Source organism: Protopterus annectens, chromosome 11.part0 (assembly GCF_019279795.1).
Source record: "Protopterus annectens isolate FY-2018-M chromosome 11.part0, PAN1.0, whole genome shotgun sequence".
NCBI classification, from domain to species: Eukaryota; Metazoa; Chordata; order Ceratodontiformes; family Protopteridae; genus Protopterus; species Protopterus annectens.
The window spans coordinates 1,465,138,277-1,465,151,126 of NC_056745.1; the positions used below are offsets into that span (position 1 = coordinate 1,465,138,277).

A 12,850-nucleotide genomic window follows, 5' to 3' on the forward strand; every position below is an offset into this window, starting at 1 on the left:
ATCCCACGAAGGGCAGACATCTGTGACCACTATTAGTATGATACGTAGGTCCCTCATGACATCATCCAAGGCTAACATCAGCAGGAGAATACACAAGGATTCAAAAGATAACCACAAAGCCTTCTTTGGCTATGTCAAGGATCTACATGGTGACACACAGATTTGCACTGTGATGGTGAAATATAGCACAAAATATGCTGACTCTACTGATATCACCAACATCCTTGCAGATACATTCGGTGCATACTTCACCCCTTAAAGAGCCCACAACACTACCCGAAAGGTACATTATCCCAACCATCAGAGACACACAGGTGGAAATGGCCCTCTCCAACAGCAGAACACAGCATCAATGGAGGCAGATGTTGACCCAGACTGCATCTTGCAAACTGTACAAGACAACCTGCCCCCCACCTAATTAAGCATTCGTACCTCAGCCTCTCCACAGGCTACATGCCCATACAATGGCGTGTGGCAACAGTTATTCCACTCCATCAAGGTGAAATCATAACTGACCATGGTAACTACGACCCCATAAGCATGACTAGCCTAGTCTGCAATGGTATGGTTCGCATCCTCATGGCACTCATTAACAATGCCATTGGTAACCTTCGAACATGTGACCCAACCCAGGTCAGCTTGGTTGAGTGCAGTTCATGCCAACTGAACCTGTTTGATGTCTTACATACAGTCACCAAGACGGTAAATGATGGGGGAGGTGGTTCACACATACTACCTGGACCTCACCAAGGCTTTTGACACCATGCCCCACTCAGAAATTATTGATAAACACACCAGCCTGTACATTCACCCATACATCAAAAGTTGCGTTGCCAATGGGCTTACACACAGAACCCACTTGGTATGACTAGCGTCTCCAGGTCCAGCTCTTGAACAGTCATGACTGGTGTCCCACAGTTCTCAGTCCTGGGAGCCCTACTGTTTGGCATATATGTCTCAGATGTACAGGCAGACACTGGTGGACTACGGGAGACCATGTTTGGCAATTACTGCAAACTGGGAGCCATGACTGATAGTCCAGCTGAAACTGACATCCCTCAAGGGGCCTCACAGAGAACATAACAGGGTGCCAATGACATGGCCTCCAGCCAAGTGTCACTAACTGCATGGTCATTCCATTGGGGAATTGGCACCCACATTTTAACGCATGAGCAGCAGCCACTTTAATACAGATGAGGTAATGGGGTATCTGGGGACTAAGGTAGATAGTGATCTCCCCTTTGACAATCATATCTCCACAGAAGTTAGGACATCCTTCTATGCAGGCCATCTGATTACTACGGGATTCCCATCTAGACATACTGGGGTTATAGCGCCCCTTTACTCATCACTCATCATTCCCATCATAGGGTATAATAACCCATGTGGGATGTACCTCAGAGGACACATCCAACAGCTGGGGGGTCCACAAATGTACCTCACCAAGGGGAATACTGGCCTCCAACATATGGCCTATGTAGCCAGACTGAATAAACTCCTGCTTTACTCAGTGGCATCTTGTTTACCCAGAGATGATTTCCACTGGCCAACACAGCCATGTCGAACTCAGGCTTGATGAATTTGCTCTTCCTATGGGAATCCATGTCAGAGTGAGCCACATACTGTAGTGAGCTGACCTTGCCACAACAATAACCGGAGGATGCTGGAGGGACAGCTTCCTGTCACAGACACTCCCCATACTTTGGAACAACATCCCTAACTACATTATACAGAGCCCCTCACTAACAGTCTGCAAGAGAAACTTTGAAGGGTGGATGGGGAACAGTAGATGCACCCCAGGGATCCTGCCATTGGCTCTGCTCCACAGAGGTACAGTTAATGAATCAATGGGATGACAAAAGCTGACACATTTTGGCTGGCTTTATGAATGGCATCTGGCAGTTTGCCAAGTACCTACCTATAAATCTATACATACAGTATCTGCATATGTTGATAGCTTAATTCACTGTTCAGGTGTTGACTTACCTTGTGCCAGTGGCTGTTGTGTGTGCAATAGTTGAGGGCTGCCTATGTTAGATGCAGCAGACTGCCTATACATGACAATTTACAGGTAGTCTTGTGTGTGTGCCATCCATTTTTACTGTGTGTGCAGGTTGAGAAAGGTGTCAGTCCATAGGTGCCTACACTGTCAGTGTGTGTGCTATATGTTCCCTCTTTGCCAAGGCATGGGCATACTGGGCATGCCTCCGTCTGCCTACTGGGGCTGGCTCAGGGTGCTCATGGTCTGAGTACCTCTGTGCCTGTGGAGCCCTTGGCAATGGTGGTGAGTTGTGAGGGCCTTCATCATTCTGTCCCTGTTGCAGCTGTTTCCGCAGGACCATATTATGTAGCATGGCACACACTATGAAGATGTGGGCACACGTGCCTGGAGAGTACTGCAAGGATCCACCAGATATGTCCAAGCAATGGAACCACAATTTCAGCATCCCAAACACACGCTCTGTGATGATTCTGGTTTGTGCATGTGCCTCATTATGGTGTTCCTGCATGGGTGTGTGTGCATTTCTGATGGGAGTCATCATCCACGGTTCCAGTGCATAGCCAGCATTCCCCACCAGATGGCCATTTGGGATGCCCCCCTTTGCAAATAACCGATACAGCTGTGAGGCATGCCAGATGTGGGAGTCGTGATAGCTTTCAGGGCTGCCTGCACACACATCCATCATAATGCCCTGGGCATTGCACATGACCTGGCAGTTGATGGAGGGGTATCCCTTGCGGTTTATGTAGTGTCTACCCTGCTCACTGGGTGGTGACTTGATGTGTATGTGCTTGCACTTTAATGCACCCAGTACCTCTGGGTATTTTGCCACACGGTGGAAGAGATGCATATTGCTGGCCAACTCCTTCTGCATTCGGGGGATGTATATGTGCTCATTGGCATGTGGTAACATGGCATCCAGGAACTGGTGTAGTACCCTGGATGCTAATGCCTGTGAGATACCCATGATATCCCCAGTTGGTCTTTGAAAGGTACCTGTAGCTAGTATTCTCAGGCTTGCACATACCTTCATATCCACTGTGATGGCTCTAAGGTGTGGCCGCCACAGCTCCACAAGTTGCTGTAGGGTGTCCCTGTCCACCCTATAATGCTCTACTATCTCCAGATCATGTAGCCCCTGGTAGGTTACCCTGGGACTGAATACTCTCCTCCTCCTCTGGTGCCTGCGGTGGTCATGTGCATCATCCTCAACACCACCTTCAGTCTCCAACACATGCTGGTGGATCAAAGCTATGGCAGCCCCTAACATGTACATAATAAAAGTTCTCCATCTGTATACACCACTGGTGCAGAGTGTATGGGACTACACAAATGTGAGTGAGATGCTTTCACACTTTATAGTATTGTGCTATGAATGCTGCTGATGTAAGTGGGTGTGTAGGAGCTATTCCAGCTGCTGTGTGTCTTAATTATGGGTTTTGCAATGAGTACTGCATTTGTGGAGCCTTTACTGTGGAGATCTACTTTCCTGCCTTGATTAATCTGTTGCCCTTTAATTTACTTTTAGACCTGGATCCCCTCCCATTATCAGGCATGCATCCACCTGCCGTCTTTCTTATTTTGTACTTTCCCTTCCTAGTCATGGCAAAATGTGCCTTGTAGCTGATATACTGCATATCGCCTTTGTTCTGCTTTGACACTTTGCTGTTTTCTTTGCAGTACAGACCCTCCCCTTCCCTGTTCTGCAGGTAGCTGCTTGCAGCCTTGTTAGCTCTTGTCAATGGCCCACTGTATGCTCCTAGGTGTTAATTAGTCATTTGTACTCCAGTTTCACCGCTGCAGCATTTCCTTATTTCTTTCCTATATCCTTCCTGTTTCAGCTGCAGTGCACGCCGCGCATACTCATTTATCGGGTTTGCGTGTGTTTTCATCTCCGTTCACATGCATACTTGGTTACCTTGTGTACTCTCAGCTAAGCATAGCTATGGGCAATTCAACACACCCACTGTCCTGCAGCTTTGCCTAGCTAGGGGCAGACCAGTTTAGCAATGCTCCAATGTGCTTACAGCAATGGCGACATACCCCTCTCTTGATGTCATCTTTATCTCAAGGGCTCACCTCGGTGTTATAATGCTATGCTGTGAGGTGCATCCTTACACCAGCGGGGAATCTGCGATTCACTATTACTCCTCTCATTTACATGGCATTGCTTACTAATTCCTAGCTACTGCACATAACACTGTCACTGCCCCGTAGCAACCCTTGCACCATGAGTATGGTGTAGCATGCCTGCCATTGACTATTATGAGGAAATTGTGATATGTGTTTCATTGCGGTTTTATTCTATATTTTTATATATTCCTTGCGATCCCCTTTGCGCACTGCTGCCCTGCGCTTCCACATCGCGATAGTGCAACTATATATATTAAATGTTAATTTTATATTTTGGACATTTTTTTATGCCAATGGCTGTATATTTAGCCATTGGCATATATTAACAATATAATACATATGTTTGGTCGGCTGTCATGGCTCCAATTTTATGTTTGCAAAAATGTAAACCATTTTATATGGTTTACATTTCTGCATTCTTACACTATGCCTGCACCACTTCCTGGATCACTACATACCTTCATTTGCATGCTACACTGCTGCAAATGGGGTAATTAGCATACAAGGCTCAGGAGTTGTGCGGGCATAGCATACACAGGTAGTGCACGTGGGAACGGCTCATACCTGAATCGCTCGGCAGCCATCTTTGGTGTTAGAACACCGACACTACGCCTGCACCTGGCACAAGCTTCATGAATCCCGGGAGTTGTCTTTCACTTTGTTCAAACAAAAGCTTCAGAAATCAGATAAATCCATGGATATTTCAAAATGGAAGTAGTAGTGAGCCAGGCTGAGTATCAGCACATGAAGTCACCAATTTCTGTAGCTGTTGAAAATGGCAAAAAGGTATCTGAGGAAGTAGAGTTTTTTCTTTGAATTTTTGATTTAATTGTGAAAAGAAAGGTCAGTTACTGAACTTATTAGAAAAGCATCTGAAAATCAAGTCATGGACACAAATGGAAAAAGCTTAGGCCTTCTTGACTTGGGATAGATTTATGGAAATGATGTTAAGTAAAAAGGATTATATGAATTATAAGGGACTAAGGTGGGTTATAAAGACATTAACAGGGCAATTAGTACCTACCATGAAAAGCCAATGTGGTCATTTTTTTTGTCTAAAACAGATGACCTGGATAACATTCCCAAAAGGATAGCTTTCTGTCCTTATAGGGTAATAAAGGAGTTATAATGTAAAATAAAACAAATAATGGATAGCAATTGGAAGGAAAGGCTAAACACACATCTACTGCTAGTAAGTATGCATGGGGTTAAAGGTAAATCAGGTGACAACATTTACATATTTTACCTGTAAATTATTTCACAAGTATTTCTATATTTCTGGTAGATTTTATTAGATGTAGTCTGACAAGCCCAGCAGTTACATCAGATGTGAGGAAAAAACACCAGGTAACTGGATGCACATTTTTAGGAATGTCCCAGATTGGCAGAATCTAGAAAGTGCATGCAAGACCTGGAAAGATAAACTTCCAATGTTACTTTTTATGGTGATATCCAAAAGGGTGGCTCAGAATAAGTATGAATAGGCATTATTAGGGATAATAATATTAGCAGGAAAAGAAGGCTCTACAAAAAAAAAAAAAAAAAAATCAACCCACCCCAAAAAAATTGCAGAGTGAAATTCCTCCTGCTGGACTTAGCATATCAAGAGGTCCTGTTGTCTTAAGGGGGGGGGGGGGGGGTCAGCTGTGTGTATAATAAAATGGGCATTACAAATGACATTGGTTTTAAATCAAATTGCAAAGGAAAATGGTAACTGAGGGTGGGCAGTTAGACAGGAGGTTATAAAATATGTGCTAAATCTTATTATTTTGTTTCTTCTCTCAATGAATGATATTTGATTTAAACAAGAAAAGATTTTTGGGGTATTAGGGGGATCCATATAAGGTTTCAGGAATACTTATCTTTTAGTTTCTTGGGTGTTTGACTAGAACAGAAGAAACAGACTAGTGGATTTAATACAATGTGAGGGATTTCTTTTTATAGAAGTGTGTATGTGCTTGTGGATTATTTTAATGAAACGCTCAACAAACTTCTGGTATTAACTTTCAGATTTTGAAATTAGCAAGCTAGCCTGTGTTGTTAAGTTTTAGCAGACAGAATAAAGAAATTTAGGAATTGTTTCAGGAGGCGAGACAATGAAGAAGATACTAAACAATGTATATATTTGTCGATAACGCATTTTCTTTAGTATGTTTAGCAATTAAAATGGCTCGATAATTATGATGGATACAAAAGAGAATATTTGTAATTGTAGTCAGTTTTATTTTTCATTAGTTTCAATTTCTAAACATATTTCTTATGAAAAATTAGATTTCAGTAGTGTTTTATTAAGCAGGTCAATATAAATACATATACTAAAATCAAGAAAAAAAGTAATTGAAAATGTAAACCAAAAGATTACATTTCAGATTGCAAAAAGAAAAACAGAGAACAACTTTCACATGGGGGGCTTATACCTTTTTCTTCTCCTTTCGGCTGCTCCTGTTAGGGTCGCCACAGTGGATCATCTGTTTCCATTTCTTCCTGTCCCCCACATCTCACTCTGTCACACAAACCACCTGCATGTCCTCTCTCACCACATCCATAAATCTCACCTTAGGTCTTCCGCTTTTCCTCTTACCTGGCAACTCCTTGCTTAGCATCCTTCTCCTAATATTCCCAGCATCCCTCCTCAGCACATGTCCAAACCAACGCAATCTCACCTCTCCTTCCAACATGACCTGACCCTCTAATACACTCATTCCTAATCCTGTCCATCCTTGTCACACTTAATGCAAATCTTAACATCTTTAACTCTGTCTTCTCCAGCTCTGACCCCTGTGTTTTCATCAGTGCCATCGTCACCAACCCATTTTGAGACCTTCCCTTTCACTTTTATTGGTATCTGTCTGTTACAAATCCCTCCTGACACTCTTCTCTACCCACTCTGCCCTATTTGCACTCCTTTCTTCACCTCTCTTCCACACTCACCATTATTCTGAACTGTTGATCCCAATCATTTAAATCTATCCACCTTTGCCAACTCTACTCCCTGCATCCTCACCAATCCTCTGTCCTCCCTCTTGCTCACACACATAGTCCTGCTGACCTTCATTCCTCTCCTCTCTAGAGCAGATCTCCAGCTCTCCAGGGCCTTCTCAACCTGGTCCCTACTCTCACTACAGATCACAATATCATCCACAAATATCATAGTCCACAGGGACTCCTGCAAGATCTCTTCTGTCAATCTTTGCATCACCATTGCAAATAAGAAAGGGCTTATAGCTGATCCTTGATGTAATCCCACTTATACCTTGAATGCATCCATCACTTGTACCACAGATCTCACCACTGTCACACTGCATTCATTCATATCCTGAACCACTCATATTTCTCTGCCACTCTCGACTTCCTCATATAATACCACAAAACCTCTCTAGGCACCCTGTCATATACTTTCCCTAAGTCTACAAAGACACAATGCATCTCCTTCTGAGCTTCTCTATATTTCTCCATCAACACTGTCAGAGCAAATATCACATCTGTAGTGCTCTTTCCCGGCATGAAACTGTACTGCTGCTCACTAATCATCACCTCCTTACTTAAGCTAGCTTCCTCTACTCTTTCCCATACCTTCATGTTGTGGCTGATCAATTTTATCCTTCTGTAGTTACTACAGCTCTGCACATCACCCTTATTCTTAAAAATTGGTACCAATACACTTCTTCTCCATTCCTCAGGCATCCTCTCACTTTCCAAGACTTCATTAAACAATCTGGTTAAAAACTTCACTGCCATCTCTCCAAATACCTCCCTGCTTCCACAGGTATGACATCTGGCCCAACAGCCTTTCCATTCTTCATCTTCTTCACAGCTGTCCTTATTTCCTCATTGCTAATCCATTGCACTTCCTGATTCACTATCCAACATCATCCAACATTTTCTCTCTTTATTTCTAATTCTCTTCATTCATCAACCCCTCAAAGTCCTCTTTCCATTTGCTCAACACACTCTCCTTGCTTGTGAGTATGTTTCCCTCATTATCCTTTATCACCTTTACCTGCTGCACATCTTTCCCAGCTCGGTCCCTCTGTCTAGTCAATTGTTACAGGTCCTTTTCTCCCTCCTCAGTGTCCAACCTTTCATACAACTCTTCATATGCCTTATTCTTAGCTTTTGCCACCTCTCTCTTCACTATCTCCTTGTACTCCTGTCTACTTTCTTCATCTCTCTGACAATCCCACTTCTTCTTCACCAACATCTCCCTCTGTATACTCTCCTGTACTTCCTCATTCCACCAACAGGTCTCCTTGTCCTCCTTCCTCTGTCCAGTTGTCAAACCATACACCTTTATAGCTGTCTCCCTTATCACTTCTGCTATAGTTTCCACATATCTGGTAACTCTTCGATGGCACACAGTGTCTGCCTTAACTCTCCCCTGAACTCCACTTTACAGTCATCCATACCTCTGAACTGTACAGATTTTCGCAGAATGTCCAGATTTTTGTCTCCTATTTTTGGTATGTTCCTCCTAAAATCCGTACTTTTCTGGAAAATAGCTGAGAACTGAAGTCATTAAATAATGACAAACATTTAAGTTTAAGTCTTCACGTCCTTCAGAAAATTCATGCTAATGCAAAACCTATTATTCTATCAACTTTCTAAGTTTGGAAGAGCAATATTTAAAATCTGTCCCTATTTGCTCCCCCCCCCCATCATTTTAGGCTGTGTCCAGATTATTTGCTCTAAGAGGTTGAGAGGTATGCAGTCATCCCTTTTCAGCTTCCGCCATTTGATCCATAGAGGGCTTCTTATATGTGTATGTATGTATGTATGTATATATATATATATATATATATATATATATATAAAGCAATATCTATCTATATCTATCTATCTATATATATATATAATCATTATTATCACCAACCCCTTTCCATCTTTCTACTAGGGGTCAGGATGTCGCATCACCTTCCTCCGTCTCTCTTTGCCGGTTCACTGCTACTCTTCTACCATCTGCAATAGTCATACTTGACTGCCGTCAATCTTCTGTCACACAATCCATCCATATCTCTTTTGGATGACTTAGTTCCTCCTACCTTCTTCCTGTCAGTCCAAAATCTTCTTCATCAGATTGTCTTCTGCTATTCTACACATGCACCTGAACCACCATAATCTATTTTTGATCTTCTCTGCAATTTGGGCTACTTGGGTTTTTGCTATGATGTCCTCATTACTTCATCTGCCCCAAACTTTGCATCCTTACCACCCATATCAGGCACGTCATCTCAACCACCTTTAGCTTCCTCAGTTGCTCTGCCTTCACTGCCTGGGTTTCTCTACCATCTAGAAGTACAGGTCACACCACTGTTTTGTACACCTTACTTTCAGTTCTTTGGCTTTGCTCTGTCATACACTACTCCTGACTCTCTGTGCCAGCTGGCTGTAGCTTCACAGATTCTAGCTTTGATGACCGCATTCAGAACTTTCCTTCTCGTCAACCACCCATCCCAGATACTTGAAGCTGCTAACCTGTTCCACTATTTTCCCTTCTACCGATGTATGTATATATATATATATATATATATATATATATATATATATATATATATATGTGTGTGTGTACATGTATATATTATATATCCATTCATCCATCCACAACACCTTTTCCCATTTTTGCACATGGGATTAAGGTGTTGTTTCAGCAGTGACAATCACCTAGAGCCAAGGATCATACCGCTGGGTGGCTATCCCTGTGCAAATATATATATATATATATGTATGTATAGAGAGATAGAGAGATAGATACATAGTTAAAGGGATACATTTTTATAGTGTTTTATTAAGCAGGCCATTCTCTTGCATTGCTGATACAGTTAGTAGATTTATGTAACTGCCAAAGTTCATTTTATTGACCGTTACATAATTGCTGGGATTTTCCCCTTTCTTCATGTTTGTGCTACCCTAGAGTTAGTATAATTGACTTCTGGGAGTGTGGATGGGCAGATCCCCCACTGTATGGTGTGGGGGGAACATAACTATATATATATATATATATATATATATATATATATATATATATATATTTATTTTTATTTATTTTACATTCGTTGACCGGGATTGTCTGACTGAGCTGAAGAGCTCTTTTTCAGTGGAGGCCTGGGGAGAAAAGCTCCAAAATATTATGCAATTTTCATTATAAATTAGCATTAAACAGCAGTGTTACAGGATTATTACAAGGCATTAAGTAGCAATACAATGTTATACAGTGTCAATAATCAGGAGTATAGCAAAACTATTTCAAGATGTATAAAAAATGTCATTAAGATGAGTATAGTTTTGGGGTAAGTGGTTACAAAACCCATTTATCATAATGTAGTTGCATGAAGGCAAGACAATTACAAAAGAATGTTTCTCTGAGGGAATTTGCAGATTTTAGAAGACAGTAGAAAGAGTAGTCAAGGAAGATTAGAAAGAGCTAGTGAGAAGAGTGAGTTAAGGGCAGAAAGTAGATTAAGGTATGAGAAGTAGAGGATGTTAAGGAGGGAGAGTGCAGTGGCAGGACCAGTGACTTTTAAAGTGCTCTTTGGTGGCTAACTTAAATTATTTAGGATGTGTAAGGTTCCTGACTTCTAGTGGGAGCCTATTCCAGGCAATAGTAGGGTGATAGCTGTACATGTTGTGTCCAAATTTAGCCATGGGTTTGTAGATTTGTAGTAGGTCTTCATTAGAACTTCGGAGAAGTCAGGAGGGAGAATAATGAGAGATGAGAGGGGATAGTGCTGGGCTGTAGGAAGGCTGATATAGGATAGAATGGATGATCTGGAGCTGAGGGAAAATAAGCTGGTGGGATAATTCAAGACAGTTTAGGTGTTTTAGAGAGACAGTGATGGAATTTGTAGGTTTGTTGGGCGGCAAATCTAGCTACCTTGTTGTAGGTAGATTTGAGTTTGGTCAGGAGTGCTGAGTTAAGATTTGTGAGAATTTGAGAATTGTACATTAGATTGGGTAGAAGGTAGGTAAGACCAAGAGTATTCTTGGCTTCAGAGGTAAGGAATTTCTTGTTACAGTAAAGGAGCCCTAGTTTTAAATGAGTCTTTTTGATACAGTTATTAACATGCAAGTCAAATTTAAGCTGATCGTCGATGGTTACGCCTAAGAGCTTAGTGCTGGATTCTACCTGAATGGGAGTGTTATTAAGGGACTGTATGGAGAAGGAGGGTTTAATATTGTTGAACTTTTTAGGTAGGAAGAGTAACAGCTTTGTTTTCTTTAGGGTTAAGGATGAGCTGCTTATTGGAGATTTGATTAATATATATATATATATATCATTCAACTTAACCTAGTACCATGAAAATGTAATTTTGCAGCCTTAAGGGTATTGCATACTTTCATTGAAGAGGAACAAATAAATAAAGGGAAAACTAGTTGTATAGGTACAGCTGTAGACACACACACATACACACACGCATGCACAAGCGCACACACACACACACACACACACACACACACACACAGACACACACACACACACACACACACACACACACACACACACACACACATATACCTCCGCGCACACACACACACACACACATATATATATATATATACATATATATATATATATATATATATGTATATATTATGCATTATATGTTATATATCAGGTTACTGCTTGAAAGAGCAAACACATATTAATGAATCTTCATTTGAATGGAGTTTTTGCTGGCAGCCATTTGTATGAGATTGTAGCTTTACCCTGACATTGTGTGATTCCAGAGTTAGTATAAATAAGTAGCAAGGGGTGTGGGGTTGCAGCCTGCCACAAAAAAAGCACTTGATTTTTTTCGGCATTTTCAATCACTTTAAATTCACTCTAAAGTGATTGCTCTTTGAGTATTCTGTGAATGATCGACATTTGATGACACACTTGTGTGCGTGTGTGTGTGTGTGTGTGTGTGTGTGTGTGTGTGTGTGTACTGAAATTGATCTGTCATGAGTTCAACATACAAATCAATGATAAAAATATATCCAAATATTAAAATATTGCTTGAAGAAACTTTACATGTTCTAAAACATAACCTTGGCAAATCCAAATCCAAAACAAATGTGCCTAAGCACACCAACTACTACATATATATATCAGTTCAAGAGCAGGCAAAGGACATACTCCCTTTCCTGCTATAACTGTGATCTTGTATCCGCATGGCAATCAGCTGTCAAGATTTTCAGTTTTAGATGTTTTTTATGTAGACCCATATGTGATCTATCTATCTATCTATCTATCTATCTATCTATCTATCTATCTATCTATCTATCTATCTATCTATCTAATCTGCCTATACTGAATATTTTTCAAAAATAAAAAGCCAGCATTTATTTTTACTGCAGATCACTTATGAGGTATAGTAAAGACTGCACAAGTGTACCTTTGATTTTGAATATTCAGTGGTCCCCCACAACACAATGCCCGTTGCTCCCATGGCAGATGCTTCACCAATGGTACTGACCAAGTCAACCTGAAACATATTCAAGGAGTAAAAGTTAGCGATAATGAAACTAGTGGCTGGCAGCACACCATGTTACATTTGTGGCAATTCAAACAGGTTGTAATCTAAAGAACAGAGCAATCTTTTGATGTTAACACGTTCTGGTACAATTCATTTGCAGTGTTGGCATGTGCAGTTAACCTAAAAGATGAGACACTGTGGCTGAATTACAGATCTGGAAGTTACCAGTATTGTTTCAACATGCTGTCAGTCTGCCAAAATG

General features: G+C 41.3%; 1 long non-coding RNA gene across 1 annotated transcript in view; it reads right to left on the bottom strand.

The window, feature by feature from the left end:
* Nucleotides 1-12,610, bottom strand: part of LOC122815910 — a 43,889-nt gene extending 31,279 nt beyond the window's left edge. The window contains exon 1 of the long non-coding RNA XR_006367013.1: nucleotides 12,508-12,610. This is a non-coding gene — a long non-coding RNA (uncharacterized LOC122815910). The remainder of the gene's footprint in view (nucleotides 1-12,507) is intronic.
* Between the last annotated feature and the right edge of the window lie 240 nt (nucleotides 12,611-12,850).